This window comes from Equus przewalskii, chromosome 20, assembly GCF_037783145.1.
Source record: "Equus przewalskii isolate Varuska chromosome 20, EquPr2, whole genome shotgun sequence".
NCBI lineage: Eukaryota > Metazoa > Chordata > Mammalia > Perissodactyla > Equidae > Equus > Equus przewalskii.
This window is the reverse complement of record NC_091850.1, coordinates 56,418,179-56,434,446: the sequence shown is the minus strand read 5'-3', so window position 1 is coordinate 56,434,446 and position 16,268 is coordinate 56,418,179.

The following is a 16,268-nucleotide window of genomic DNA, read 5'->3' as shown; positions in this document are numbered from 1 at the left end:
TTAGGTGATTTTGCTGCTTAAAATGCCCCTAAGCATAGTGCTGAAGTGCTGTCCTGAAGGTGGGTTGCAGGCATGGCTATCTCCAGCACACAGAGCTGGATGGATGTGTGGCCTGCAGCCTTCAGGGAGGCTGTGATCTGCCTCACAGAGAAAAAGTGTGTGAGAGAATCTTCACTCAGCCCGAGTTCTGTGCCCAGAGGTCAATGTCAGTGAACCAACTGTAAGTATTCAATAAGGCGTCTGTAAACAGAAGCACACACTAACCGAGGTCGTGTGCCAATGGGCGGAGGGAAATGTCGGGACCAGAGGCTGTGGGAACCTGGCCCTGTGCTTCCTCCAGGAGCAGCGGCTCAGTGCTGGCTGACTCAGCGTTCGGGTGGCTTCGCAGAACATAGCTACTGCGCATAACGAGAACCGACCGTACTGTTGGAAGCAAGCACTGAAGGTTTTCACAGGAACAACGTTTCCTTCCTCTGTAAAACCACTCGAATGAGCAAGTTGAGCATCAGTTTCCAAAGCAGGGAAAGCGTGGGCCTCGGCTGACTGCTCCTGAGGCTGATCTTTCCCACCAAGCGTCTGGGAGCCTCCGCTAACGTTTACAAGCAGCGCGCCACCCCCCCCCCCCACCTCGCACCACCACCCCCCTGCCCTGCCCCTGCCCTGGGGCCTGCATTTCAAAGCCACAGGTGCTCTGAAAACTCCACTTTTCCTGTGACCCATTTGGGTTGCTCCTTTTTCCTAACAGCCATGTGGATGGGGGCACCAGATTCTGACTAGCACTCCAGGCATTGCCTGACGAGCATGGGGAAGACAGTGGGACGGCAGAGCACAGATGATCACCCCTGCAGCCACCCAGGGGAGCCTGGTCCTGCCTGGATGGGGAGGGCCCTCCAGGAGACTGTAGCATCAGAGGCCCCAAATCCTCCCCTCTGGGAGCCCCCACCAGATCCTGCAGGTGGGTACCCAGCGGGGAGGCGCCAAAACCAGGAAGCTGGTCGGCCCATGACACTGGCTGAAGCCTGAGACACACGGGGCGGCTGGTCCCGGCCTGGGTTACTGCAGCGGCCCCAAGTGTCTCCAGCTTCCACTCCTGCCCCGTCTGACAGCGTATCCTCAAGACGGAAGCCAGAGCTCCCCGTGAAACATCAGTCAGTGTTATGGGTCAATTTGGCTGGATCATGGGCCAGACCTGTGGTCAAACATCATTGCTGGGTGTGTCTGTGAGGGTGTATCTGGATGAGATTAGTATTTGAATCCACAGGCTCAGTAAAGCAGAGGGCCCGCCCCAGTGTGATGGGACACTGACAAATCAGTTGAGGGCCTGCACCCGGCAGTGTACCCCCCCCCCCCCGCCCTGCTGCACACCACAGCTGGCACACACTCCCTGGCACAACCTGTCTTGAGCATCCTGAGTGTGCTCAGTCTCTCGCTGTTTTTCTTGTTGCCCAGGGTATTCATTCCCCGATGGCGGGATGTGGTTTGTCCCAGGATCCTGCCCGGCTCAGAGTCAGGAAAGCTGAGTCTGCGAGCGAGTGTTCAGAGACGAGGAGGGATTCAGACACGCTGACTACGCACGATTGATGCTGCTGTAAGCTGCCCTAAAGCCTTGCTCTGGGGAGGACTGGGGAACGGCTTTCATGGTTGAAGAGTCTGAATCGGACAGTCCGTGCGAGGAGCTACAGGTCAGCGTCTCCACATCACGGAGCGGACGGCGTCGAGAAGTCACCAAGTGCGTCCAAGGAGGATTCCTGTGGGGTCGGTTTCAGTGAAGAGCTTCGTGGGTCATTTATTTTATAATACAAATTATTCATGCAAAAAACAAAAGCTTTAAAACTCGAGAGCCGTTTGCTCCGGTGAGTGGGGCTCATGGGCTCCTGCTCTGCTGCCCAACCCGATACTCTATTCAACACGGGGTTTCTGACCCATCGTTCTCAGGGGCAGCCCCGGAGCAGCTGCGTTTGGGAGATGGTTTCTGGCCCTGCTGACCACCTTCTCCAATTGCGGGTGGGGTTGGGGGTCTGCATTGTAAAGTCATCCCCAGGCCATTCTTGGGGGACTGCTTGGGAGGGGCTTACACCACTTGGGGGGCATCACAGCTTGAGCCCAAATCCTGGTGAATTGCAAGCACTTTAATACACAGACTTTGCAGAAGCTTTGAGTTACTCAGGGCACAGCGGACGACGGGTACAAAGGTGTGGACTTGGGGGCTGGCCCCGTGGCTGAGTGGTTAAGTCCATGTGCTCCGCTGCAGGCGGCCCAGTGTTTCGTTGGTTCTAATCCTGGGTGCAGACATGGCACTGCTCATCAAACCACGCTGAGGCAGCGTCCCACATGCTACAACTAGAAGGACCCACAACGAAGAATATACAACTATGTACTGGGGGGCTTTGGGGAGAAAAAGGAAAAAATAAAATCTTTAAAAAAAAAAAAAAAAGGTGTGGACTTGGAGCTGGTGGAGGAGCTGCCAGGTGGGGAGCACGGCCCTACGCTGACTTCAGGGGAGACGTGACTGGCAGCATCCAGCAGGCTCCAGCACCGGGGCTCCTCCAGAGCAGCAGAGGCTGCATCTCCCGTGATCCTGTCCCCCGCACACGGGCGCTTCTGAAACCACCCACGCACTGAGATTGGCTGTGCCGGGCGTCTCGCCCGCCTTCTTCAGTTCTTTGAACATCGATGGGCCCTCGGCTGCCTCATCAGAGTTGACAATGGTCATCCACAGTCACTTTGGTTCTCTGTCCACTGGGTGAGATACGACAGGCTGACTTTCCTCACACACCCCCCGGCATCCTGGTGCCGCCCCCTTCCAGACCCACAGGACTCGGAGCCCTTGCTCACCTTCTCGAGGTTTGCACACTTAGTGCTGCGGGAAGATCTTACTCTATCCTGCCGGCTCTCTTCCCAAAGCTGCTCATCGCACCATCGCTCAATGGTCAAAGCTTTTTCATTCTTTCTTTTTCTTCCTGCACTATTTTCTTCACCAGTCGTTCCTTCTTTTTGGAGCTCATGGTTATTGTGCAGTTAAAGTGCACTTGAAAATAAGGCCGTGGCAGAGAGAACACACGAGGTCACAGGCTGTGCTTGGAAACGGTGCATCTACACACCTGGTGGACAGACGACATGAACACCTGCGGACAAGGGTCCACAATGGCTGCTGCCCCCTTCCCCCGCTTGATGTGTGTTCACAAAGTGAAAAGCACGGCTCATCAAAACACAGGGTCCTGTTCCCTTGTTCCCCGTGTGTCTCCTGAGTAATAGCTGTCGTGTTGAGAAATCAGTGACCAAGTTTTTACTGAAACCAAGTCAAAATGTCACCTCTTCTCTCATATTTATTTAGAGCACTTTTTGGTGAAGAAGTTGTTAACCAAGCAATAAAACAATAACCGGGGGCTGGCCCTGTAGCGCAGTGGTTAAGTCAGGCACACTCCGCTTTGGCTACCCAGATTCACGGCTTCGGATCCTGGGCATTCACATACTCCACTCATCAGCCATGCCGTGGCGGCGTCCCACGTACAAAATAGAGGAAGATGGCACAGATGTCAGCTCAGGGCCAATCTTCCTCAGCAAAACAAAACAAAACAAAACAACAACAAAACAATAACTGCAAGATAATTTGAGGACATAATGATTTGAAAATGTAGATGAGATGGACAAATAGAAAAACACAGTTAACCAGGGGCTGGCCCCGTGGCCGAGTGGTTAAGTTCGCGCGCTCCGCTGCAGGCGGCCCAGTGTTTCATTAGTTCGAATCCTGGGCGCGGACATGGCACTGCTCATCAGACCACGCTGAGGCAGCGTCCCACATGCCACAACTAGAAGAACCCACAACGAAGAATACACAACTACGTACCGGGGGGCTTTGGGGAGAAAAAAGGAAAAAATAAAATCTTTAAAAAAAAAACAACAACAACAAAAAACACAGTTAACCAAAGTCAACCTGAGAAAATTACCATCAAAACAGTAATAACACTTTCAAGAGCCAGTGGACAAAATTGTTACTGAGCAGTCGTTATGTAAGGCAGTCCGTCGACTAACAGGCTACAGAAGAGAAGTAAAATGATGAAAATACTTGATTAACCCCAAAGAAGCAGTAAAGAGAAAGTGAAGAAACAGGTGCCAGGGGTGTAGGGAGAAAGCTGAGCCCAAGAGTGGACGTGGACAGGATTCCGTCAGTGACTTTACCACACGAAGGCGAACTGGATCAACGCTGGGCTTGTCAGACTTGAGACGGTTATAAAGGATGGAAAAAGCTGTACCAAGCAAACTTCAACCCAAGAAAGCAGGTGCAGCTGGAATAAAACCAGGCTAAGTAGGTGTCGAGGCCAGAAACACCACCAGAGACGCAGAGGAATGGTGCCCGATGACGGGGACCCATCCGAGGGTGACACAGCGATCGTGAATTCTAACACCTTCACCTCAGATGTACATAAAGCAAAACTCGACAAAACCAGCTAAACAGATCAATCCACAAACAGAGTTGGACATTTTAATACACTTTTCTCGGTGGCAGAGTAACTCAATTATTGAAGCCCACCCAACCGACATCTACGGGATGTTGCTCCCCAAACTGCAGAATATGCACTCTTTTCAATTGCATTTTAGACATTTACTAACATTGATAGGATGCTGACCCGTAAAACATGTTTCAATATATTTAGAAAAATTAAAATCACAAAATGTTTTCTGACTACAATAGAATTAAGCTAAAAATAAATGGCCAAAAAACCCCCAAACCTCTAAATATTTGGAAATCAAGCAATATTTTTCTAAATAACCTATGCATCAAAGAAGAAATCACAATTGAAATTTAAAACTATTTGGAACTGAGTGATACAGGAAATAACAACAAAATTGTGGGGTTCACCTAAAGCTTAGAGGGAAATTTATATCCTTAAAAGCAACAGAAAATAAGAGAGGTTGAAAACCAATAGTCTGAGTATCCATCTGAAGAAGTTGGAAAGATGAAAAGAAAACTCAAAGAAAATAGAAGGAAGTAAAGTGTAAGAACAGAGCAGAAATCAATAAAATGGAAAGCACAGGCAGTATTCAACATTGAAAATAGAAGAAGAGGTTTTACGGTTTGGAAACGTAGCTGAACTGGGCAAATATCCAGAGAAGCACAATTAAGCAAAGCTGACATAAGAAGAAAGAGAAAATCTGGATGATCCTGTGTTTGTTAGAGAAATTGAATCTATATTTAAAAAGGAAACGACATGCCCACGGGAGTGCACTGGTATGATCCGCCAAATACTTAAGAAAGAAAGAACACACATATTAGAGAAACTCTTCCAGAGAATGCGAAAGGACAGGCAACTTACAGGATTGTCTTTTTCCACCCACATAATGTTAATCGTAGAATTGACGGAAATATGATGAGAGGAAAATTTCTCTCATGAACAAAGATGCAAAAAATGAAAACCAAGTCTTAGCAAACTGAACACAATGATACATAAAAAAAGAGACACATACCATATGCAGGTCAAGTTTATTCCAAAAATGCAAGATGGGAGTAAATAAATCAGTGTAAGGTGTTACATTAACAGGAAAAAGGGAAAAGTCATATCTTAATAAACGCTGAAGAAGAATTTGATAAATTTCAGTAACTTTTAGGCTAAAAAAGATTTTTAAAAACTTCTGAAAGATTAGGAAGAGAAAGGAACTTTCTCCGTCTGATAAGGTTACGTTCAAACATCTTCAGCGCACTTCCTCTTCAGTTGTGAAATCATGACATCCTCCCACCCAAGACTGTGCGAAATGTCTGTTCAGGGTTACACTAGGTAGTGTAATTAGGAGAGAGAAAAAGGAACCAGTTAGACGAGTTAGTAAGGAAGAAAGAAAACTCCCAGTACTAGTGGATGATATAATTGTGTAAGAAGAAAACCCCAAACATTTTGCAGTTCACTGGATCCAAAGTTAATGTAAAAAATCAACTGTGGGGCTGGCCCCGTGGCCGAGTGGTTAAGTTCACGCGCTCCGCTGCAGGCGGCCCAGAGTTTCGTTAGTTCGAATCCTGGGCGCGGACATGGCACTGCTCATCAGACCACGCTGAGGCAGCGTCTCACATGCCACAACTAGAAGAACCCACAACGAAGAATACACAACTATGTACCGGGGGGCTTTGGGGAGACAAAGGAAAAAATAAAATCTTTAAAAAAAAAAAGTTAAAAAGAAAAAATCAACTGTAACAACAGTGATACGCCACTGCACACCCCTGAGGATGGATAAAACCCCAACACCGACAGCAACAGACACTGGCGAGGATGTGGAGGGAGCATCGTGGCCCAGACCCGACAGAAATGCAGACGTGTATTCACCGAACACACGAGTGTGAACGCTCATAGCGCTGTGTTCCCAGCCCCAAGCTGGACACAACCCAAGTGCCATTGACTGCAGAGCGGATAAAGACACAGTGGTGTCCACACAGCAGATCCAGTCAAGCATGAGGATAAACAGACTGTAAATGCGCTCGACAGCCAGGAAGACTCTCCCAAGCAGGACACAGGGAGGACAAAGCCAGACTGGAGCCTGCACTCTGGGTTCTGCCGAGGGCACGGAAGTCAAAACTGGGCAAAGCCAATGGGCGTGTCTGAGTGGGCACAGGGGTCCCTTTAGGGTCGAGTACTGGCTAGACAGTGGAGGCTACCAGTGTTCTGGTCTGGATCTGCGTCCTGATTGTATTACCGTGGTCACAAAATGTATGGAATTCTGTACTCTTTGTCGCACGTCGTAAAAGTTTTCTTACAAACCCGATAACGTTTTGAAAACAGTTGCACTTAAATGCACTCATAACAACTAAATAAGCATTTCAAAACCAACCGGTAATTTAAAATCACCGTGCTTTCAAAGGACTCTTGGAGAAAGTAAAGCTGTCTGCATTATCTGCTAAGCTCTGAACCAGTGTTTTCTCTTTGCTTGAACAAGCTTCTGTGTGTCAAGGGCAGATGCCTTGAGGCTCGGCTGGCAAGCACCTTCCCATGTGACACTCCAGGACGGTGTCTGCTCACACTGAGGCCCCTCCACCCCACTCACGGAGGCCTCTGTGAATTTTTGGCAATTTCACCCTCATTTTCCATAGAACCTGAATCACCCAGAGTCCCTGAAAATACAGCTGTCGAATCACTTTGTTTTCTAACCGCTGCCCGCTTCCCGGCCAGAGCTCCGACAAGGCTCAGTTGCGAGATGGCTTTGCAATCTCTCCCGATGAGGGTCGAGTCATCCCCAGGTTGCCGTGGCCTGGAGCAGAGCCACGGCGCCAATGGGCAAAATACTCAGGGGGAATTATTTTTCCTGGTTCTCAGTCTTTCAGTTACAACTAGTCACGCAAATTGGAGAACTCAGGACAGAACTGGGTGTGCACGTGACTTCTGTCCCTGTGACGGCACAGACTCGTCACAGCCTCTCGTCCCCGGTGGAAGGAGGATGTGCGAGCCCCTATTACTATCCTGGGAGGAGAGAGAGGAGTCGAGTTGTAAATTCACACACGCGTGGAATCACTGCTTAGTGTGAAACAATTAGCGTGCTGCTGGTCTCTGTGACCTGGAGGAAAGACGCCTCTGTAGAAGCCCTCAAATGTCGTCTCGGGAGAGATCCGAGACCGTCCAGTGCATCTGATGAGCGCCTCAGGGCATTGCAGCCACCGCCTGGACAACCTGGACCACCACACGTGCAGGTTCCAGGGCCATCCAGTCTCCCACCCCCTCACTCTGACCTCCCCTCCGTCTCCCGCCCCCGACTCCTGCCTGGTTGTCACCGTCACTGACTCAGTGGGAGACGTGCTCATTGTGCTGCTGGAAAGGTCTTTACAAGCCTGGGCTCAGATTGCAGGTGGAACGCTCAGTGCATATGTATCGTTGGGCACGTGGGGTCCTCGTGACCGGTCTCTGACCCGACCTGTTCGACCTCGTCACATACACATCCACTCCACTTGGGAGCCACGAGAGAGCCACGCCGACCAATGGCCGGGCCCTCAGAACCCACTGGTGTCTCACAATGCAGCTCCCTCCAGGAAGCCCCTGTCCCAAATGGAAGGGACTGTCCCCTCTCCTGAGCCGTCCGCGCCCTCTAACCCCCTCTCTTCTGGCCTTGTCCCCATGTGCCTCGGCTGTGATGTGTCGGCTTGGCCCCGAGACCTGGAGCTCTGTGCAGACACAGCTGACTGCTGATGCTATCCCCGCACCTGGGGCGGCGCTGGGGCCGGAGGGACTGGATGAGAACAGGAAGAAAAGGGAGGAGAGAGGACGCAGGGAGATTTTTTTTGGTCCCAAGAGAAGTCCTGTAGGAATTTTTAGTGGCATTGAGTGTTTTATTTGGATCTGGTAATCTTTCCAAAAGAGGGGCCAGAATCTAAGAAGCTAACGCAGCCGGTGTGCCGCCCTTTGGTGAGCATTCGCTCCGGCTGCCACTCCAGCTGCTAGGTTGTTCGGCCTCCTGCAGCTGCCTTTCCCATCGACGCCCACTTCTCTGGCGAGGCCTCGGCGCTGGCTCTGGCTTCCTCTTGAACACGGTGCCGGTCCATGGAGCAAATGGTTCAGGCTTCGGCAGCTGAGTCACTGTCTGGCCTGCTCCTGCCAAAACCCCGGAGGCGTGGGCCCCGCAGGTGATGGTGCCCATGAGTGGCCTGGTGCTGGACCACGTGGAGTCAGCACAGACGGCAGCCAGCCAGGCCTCAGACCTGTGTCCCACTGTTGGGGCTGGTCCTGGCCCCTGAACTCCGCCATAATTAACAAGGTGTCAGCAATTCGCTCTGTATAGGAGAAGAGCCCCTTTGACCTGAACTATCTCAAGCGTTAGTTCAGCGGAAAATTATCCAGTTGTCCTGCCTCAAAATACACCCGGCAACACAGACCTGGACCAGCTTTCTCCCCGCTTCAGTGAGGTCAGTGCTGGTCACCAATGCCCAGGGTGGGCACGGGAACAAGTACAGACCCATTTGTCTGCACACCCTCCTTGTGGAAGCAGGCTAGGGGGATGCCAGAGGCGCCCTGATCCGAGGCTGGTCTGCTCCAGTTGGGAGAGGATGACCCGGCTTGGCTCCCTCATGTGATCTCCGTGGGGGCCGCATGGGTGGGAGCACCCCTCGTTGCAACCCCTCCCTGTGCTCTGGGTTGACACAGCTCAACCCAGCCCATCCGCTGACCACACACGGGCGCTGCTTTGAAGGCACTGTGCAATACTCCAGTGACCATTTAAAATGAAAACCAACTCAACACCCGCCATTGCCACTGACCGCAGCCAAAGGAAGGTGTTGATGTGGAGGGTGTGCAAGCCGGGTCCTAGGCTCCCATCCGGCCAGCGCTGTTGCCTAATTGACCACAGGCGTTTGGACCATGGTCAGGTCTGCTTGTCTCCTGGGCGACTCTGCCAAGTGGCTAACAAATGTACGCTCCTGCCAACAGCGACGGGAGAACCCGCAGCGCTGAGGACCAGCTTCAGCTGCAGTGGGCAGAGAACCGACAAGAGCAGGGATGTAAAAACAAAATCCAGGCTGCAGTGAAGGCTCAGGTCAGGCAGGGCCCCGACTCCTTCACTCTGTGGCCGTCCTCAGTTGGTGGGTCCATCTCTGTGTTTGAGCTCTGGCTCTCACGTCCCACCAGAAACCGGCTGATAAGAAGGAAGATGCGCGTCCCCTCGTTTAGGTCACTCGCCTGGAGATGCACGTCCTCCCTTCCCGCTCAGGAGACTCTACATGGCTGTGTAGATGCCGGGATAGACGTGTTGCTGGACCACTGAGGGTGTGCCACAGACGCCCCCCCTCCTTCCCTCGAGAAAAGACCCAACCTTAAAGACTGCACTCTGAGCCATGAAAATTATTTCAATTTTGCATTCTCTTATTTAATAGAGTTTGAGTGTTTTCTCAGTTGTTACTCAGAATTTCCCCTGAGGACTGCCTGCTTGTGGCCTCTTTTCCTGTTGCATGTCTGTCTGCTGTTGGATCTTCTCAGCTTTTTGTATATGCTGGACAGTGGTTCTGATTGCAGCACACGTCGTAAGTTTTCCTAGTCCGTATACTTACTGTCTCTTAACTTAGAAGTTTCAAATTTTGGTGTGGTCATCTTAACCAGCCATTTTGCTTTTAGCATTTGGTTTAGGAAGGTCCGAATTCCCAAGGATCATAAGTCCGTCGTCTTACGTTTGTTTCTCGTCATTTGCATTTTTCAGTGTTCACGTCTTTCAGTGTTTGGAATTTGTCTTTGGGGTAGAATTTCATGTTTTTTCCAAATGGACACTCATTTGTCCAAATACAACTTATTGAACAACTTATCTTTTCTCCATGGATGTGGAAACCACATAAATCGTATAACAACTTCTCGTAAGTCCGTGGATCTGCTCTGTCGTTGTATGTGACTAAGCCTGTGCTGAGAGCTCACTGTCTTTGCTATAATTGCATAATATTTCTTAATCCTAGGCAGGGAATATGCCCTCATCATTCTCCTTTTTTTTCCTTTGGTCAACTATTTATCTCCTGGTTACTTTTGTAGTTTATTCTTCTTCGTAAATTTTTGAGGTCTGATTCCATCGGAATTCTGATTAGGATCACAATAAGTTTACAGGATTAACACTTTACAAAATTGAGTATTTCCATCCATGAATGCAGTCTGTTCCTCCAGTTATTTAAGTGTTTCTTGTGTCCTGGAGCTTCACTGCTCTGTCACGTTTCACTAACAGACAGAAAAAACATGAACTGAAATTAAAGAGTGACTTGTGTTTGGCAAAGGGACTGTGGAGGCGAACTCGACAGAACAGCGGCCCCTTCACACAAGGTGACAATTGCCCACGGTCCACGTGTCTGTTGTCCCTTGTCCCTTGTGATTTGGGGCTGCCCAGAGTCTCGGGTCCCGGCTCAGTCCTGTCACACAGGTGTCCTTTACTTCCAAGGCCTCAAGGTGGTAATACCCAGGGACACGAAGAGAAAGGGACAAGAGTTTTGAGACTATCATAACGAAACGATGGCAACCACTAGGGGTGTGTGACGCGGGAGCCACAGAGGAGGGCACACTTTCCTCACGCGCGGGTTCCTCCTATCTCCGTGGGAGCCTGGAGGTGGAGCCGCGACACCTGCAGAAGATGGTTCTGTCATTTTGGCTTTCTTGCATCTGATCTGCATCCTGCACTTGGGGATCCCGGCCCCGGGGAAACCAGGACGACAGACACGTGCTCTGCGCACCCTGGGGCGCTGGTCCTGGACCTCACCGCCCAGGACCCTGCCGTTCAGACTCCTGTGGGTCAGCAGTCAGCAGGAGAGAAACACGCAGACATGAACTCTGGGAAAGGATAAAGCCAGGCAAACCAGGGGCAGGACCCAGCAGTGGCCAGGAGGGTCCACTCCCTGGAGCCCTCTCTCCCTCTCTAGCTGCTTTCCTCCTTCATGGCTGGGGTCCCGCAGGGGAGGTGTCCCTGGGTCTTCATATCCTTGGGCTTTTATTCCTTACATCGAGGGATGCTGCGTCATCAACAACTTACCCCTGACCTGTGTACTCCCACGTCTCCTACTGTCTGGGCTGCACACTCACAGGGCCCAGGAAGCCCCCATCTGGGGCTTCCCACCACATCCCACCTGATGCTCCCCAGGCATCAGGCTGCTGGGCCCACCACACACACCGACAGTCAGGTGCAGAGCAGAATCCATCCCAGGGAAGGGTGGCCAGGTGACTGGGGGCTCTCAGGGTCCAGTGGCTGAGGCAATCCCCCTGCCCAAGCTGCTCCTGGGCCCAGACCTTGGCTGGTTTCTGGTCTCCTGCCTTCCCTTGGTGCCCACTTTCTGAGACTCCCTGGAAAACTGGAGACACCTGGTGTTCTCCCCAAGGCCCGAGCACTGAGCTGGGGCAGAGCTGTCTTCCCACTGTTCACACGGGGAACCGACAGGCACGCTGTTCTGAAAGCTGGCACACCTTCCCTGCCATGGGCTGCCGTATCCACTTGGAACTACGACTGTAACCTTTCTTCAGGAGAAAGGGGACCCAGGGGGGGTGATTGAGTCAAAGATCTTGAGATTGTCCTGGGGTAATGGGTTGGCCCTAAATGCATCACAGGTGTCCTTAGGAGGAAGAGAGAGAGGAGATTAGACACATGTGGGGAGAGGCCACACGGAGATGGAGGCAGAGGTTGGAGGGACGCGGCCACAAGCCCAGGGACACCTGGGGCACCAGGAGCTGGAAGGGACAGGAAGGGACGCCCCCTGGAGCCTCTGGAGGGAGTGGGATCTGGATGTTGGACTTCCAGCCTCCAGAACCCGTGAGAGGATAAATTTCTGCTGTTTTAAGCTGCCCGTGCGTGGTTATTTGTCACAGCGGCCCCAGGACACTCAGACCTCAGCCTTTGGAGAGCCTGCCCGGCACACAGCAGGCGGTGACTGCTCAGGGCCCCCTCGAGGTGAACGAGCCTGCAAGGTCCTGCATGCCAGTCAGCCTGGCAGCTTTTCAATGCAATTCCCTGTGGACGTGGGTGACGACATGCTGTCATCCTGAGAATGACAAAGCCAAATGCAGGTGTTGGCCTGCCTGTCCCCAGGCCTCCTCTAACTCCTCTGCTCCGGGCTCAGGAGCCACCCGACTGGCCACTTCCTCACTCCCATCTGCATCCTTGTCCTCGTGCCTGTCTGGGAGGCCAGGGGCTGGTCCTGGTGTGAGCTCAGAGCCGTGCCTGCTGCGCACCCCAAAGGGTCCTTGCTCAGAGGGGACCAGGGCCTGCTTTTTGAGCACGCTGATTTGGGGGTGAAAACGGGCTCACTAAGAGCTGGAGGGACAGACAGCAGCACGCGGGCCCAGCGGCCGGCCAGCCCCGCTCCTGCAATCGGCAGAGCTTCCTGGCAGCCAGACCAGACGCCTCCCTTCTTCCCGGAGGCCTCTCACTTCTCAAGATAAGATAGGGATGGCTGACAACTCCAGCGAGACTCAGGTTCCACAGCCTAACTTTCTGACAGGTGCACGCAGGAAGCGTTCTTCTCATTTTGAGCATTTAAAGACGGTCCTGATACACTTAAAGTGGGTTCAAAAGGTCAGATCGCCATATTTCTCCCAGCAGAGGATGCCTTCGACTGTGTGGGCTCCAACTGCGCTGTCAAAGGAGAGTGATGGAGGCTGAGGAGGAGGAGGGTGGGAGCTCCAGGGAGCTTCCCAAACTCAGTGGCTTTTTTGGTGAGGAAGATTGTCCCTGAGCTCACATCTGTGCCCATCTTCCTCTATTTTGTATGTGGGATGCCACCACAGCATGGCTTGATGAGCTGTGTGTAGGTCTGTGCCCAGGATGTGGACCAGCAAACCCCGGGCTGCTGAAGGAGAGCACGCACTTAACGACTGTGCCACTGGGCCAGCCCCTCAAGCTTGGTGGCTTTTGACAACCATGTGATGTCACTCATGGATTTGTGAGTCTGGAATCCCAGAAGGTTCCGGGCAGTTCTGGCTCAGGGCCTCACGTGGCTCAGGGTCAGATGTTGGCTGAGCTGGGAGGGTCAGGGTGTGGGGAGTGGGGCCTCAGGGCCTGGCAGGCATCTCAGTTTCTTTATATGGTCTCAGGGCCTCCTCATGTGGTCTCCCCAAGTGCCGCCTGCCAGGAGGGTCGCTGAGCCCACAGCCTGGTGTCCAGTCTCTCCACAGATGTGGACAAACCCTCCTAGCTCTTCCAATATTCCAAATTCCTTATATAATGTCCCAATATTATCACACTGAATGTTCTGATTGTTATGTTTTTATCAAAGTGTAACCAACTTGCAGCCAGTGAAGTGCACAAATCGTAAGTGTTCAGCCCAGTTTTCACCGGTAGATGTGGACCCACCCACTCACCACCCAGTCCAGATGCAGAGAATTTCCACCCCAACCCAGTCAAACGCCACCCTCACGAGCAGCCCTGGTTGTCAACTCTGTCCCCGTAGCTCAGTTCTGCATGATCTTGAACTCATAGAACAGTCTCATGACCTGTGCTTGCAGCCAGCCTCCCTGGTGGCGCCAGTGACCCTGTCCCCGGTATTCACGCCCTGAAGTCTCTCCCACACTGAGCCAGCTGGCCCTTGTACCAAATGGAAGTGACTGAAGAGCCCAGAGTTTTCCTTGATGAGGAACCTAGGTCCCTGCCCACAGTGTGTCCTCCAGTGCACTCAGGACGTCAGGTGACCACAGCCCTGGCTGACATCTGGACCGTAGCCTCATGAGGGTCACCAAACTGGAACCAACAAGCTGGGCCACTCCCAAATTCCTGACCCGCCAGAAAGTACGTGAGATTAAGTGTTTGTTGTTCTAAGCCACTGAGTTTTGGGGTAATTAGTTACACAGCAAATCAATACCTAATCCAGTACTGAACACCATGTGTGTGACGCCTCTCTGCGGCTGCGCGCATCAGTGGTCCGTTCTTTCTGTTGCTGTGCATCTTCCACTGTGGGAATAAACTACACTTTGTTCATCCATCCTACTTCATTTTTTATTCTTATTTATTTGTTTTTTTTGAGGAGGATCAGCCCTGAGCTAACATCTGCCACCAATCCTCCTTTTTTTCCTGAGGAAGACTGGCCCCAAGCTAACATCCATGCCCATCTTCCTCTACTTTGTATGTGGGACACCTGCCACGGCATGGCTTGATAAGCAGTGTGTAGGTCCATGCCTGGGATCCCAACTGGTGAACCCCGGGCTGCTGAAGTGGAGTGCACGAACTTAACCGCTGTGCCACTGGGTCAGCCTCTCATCCATCCTACTTTTGATGGGCACTTGTAGCTTCCATTTTTGCCTATTGCAGATAAAGCTGCTATGAACATTCTTCTGTTGCCTTTGTGCAGACATGCTCTCCTCCCCGTTGGGCGAATGCCTAGGAGTAGACTCGCTGGGTCACGGGGCCGGTGTACCTTTCATTTTATAAGAAACCAACAGATTACTTCTTGAAGAGGATGCACCATTTTCTGTCCCCACCATCAATGTGGGTTTCCATTAGGTGGAAATCATCCACTTTTGGTGTTGTCAGTCCTTTGACTATCAGCCATTCTGTGTGGTGCATGTCAGGGCCGCACTGGGGAGGGGGCTGTGGGGAGCCCCTCTCCGCCCGCCAGAGATGCTCAACCAGCCCCGCCCCAGGACCCCTGCCGGGCTTGAACCTGAAATGCCCCACTGGGCCTGCCAGGTGGATGCCTTTGGGGAGCATGTGGGACAGTAGGACAGTTGTCCTCTCGGTGCATTGGGGTCGTGATGGGGTTGAAGGATCATAGGGGTGGGGGCCCCCAGAGAAAGAGCTGGGAAGACAGGAGTTAGGCAGGGGTGGGATGTTAAGTGGAGTAGGGCATGGGGCACAGTGGGGCCTTGGTCCTCAGGGTCTCCTTGGGGACAGGAGGAAACGGTTCCCGTCTCACCGCCCCTCCTCTGTAGGGTGCAGCTTGAAGGCAAGGGGGCGTGTGGAGAACAGAATACCCGGTGCTGGTGCTGGGGCTGCCTTAATTTGTAGCAGCAGCTGAGAGCACTTTGTAACATTACAATGAGCACTGATGGGCCAATTAAAGAAAGAATTGTCTCCAAGGAAGGGAGGGGAAGAAGTATTGCCTTTAGTGAGAATTAATATAATAGGAAAGAAATTACTTTAAATTATCTGGTCATTTTCTTCATTACTTGCACTCATTTAATCATTACCATATATACAAAACAAAGAGAAAAGTTCTGCATAAATTGTCGATGAGGCATTTACGATGTCTATGAAGCTTCATAAGCGCTAAATATAGCTGTGTGATATTTCACTGTGCTCATCTTATTACAGTGTTGCAGATAGGCACTTAGAGTATTTACAAGTTTTCTTTATTTTAAAGAAGTCTGCAATAAACATCTTTCTATGTAAACCTAGTGGGCACTTCTGATTATTTCTAAGATAAATCAGAAGAAACGATAATAAATTAGAGGGTATAACATCCAGGGCTTTTGAAATAGGGGTGTTTTTATAAATTACAGTCTGTATTTTTAAAGAAAGGAGATGATCGTGTCTCAGAAAGTTCTTCACAGAGACGTGTCAGCTGAGTCCTTCCAGCCGAGCCCCTCGCGTCAGGGTCCCTGAGGCTCTGACTGGGAGACGAGTCTTTCACCGAGCAAGTAGACAATAGCAAGGCCAGACGGTTCTGAATCCTCGTCCTTGCGGACAATGTCGTGTGGGTTCTGCCCACGATGCACGCTTCAGAGCTGGCCGGAGACCAGATGCTCTGCAGCGGGAGGGCAGCGATGTCCGCCCCTGAAAATCTTCACCTTTCTTCCCACTCGCAGATGGGAAGTGTCAAGGAACGGTCCATTTACACATGGATACAATTTTGCTGAGCA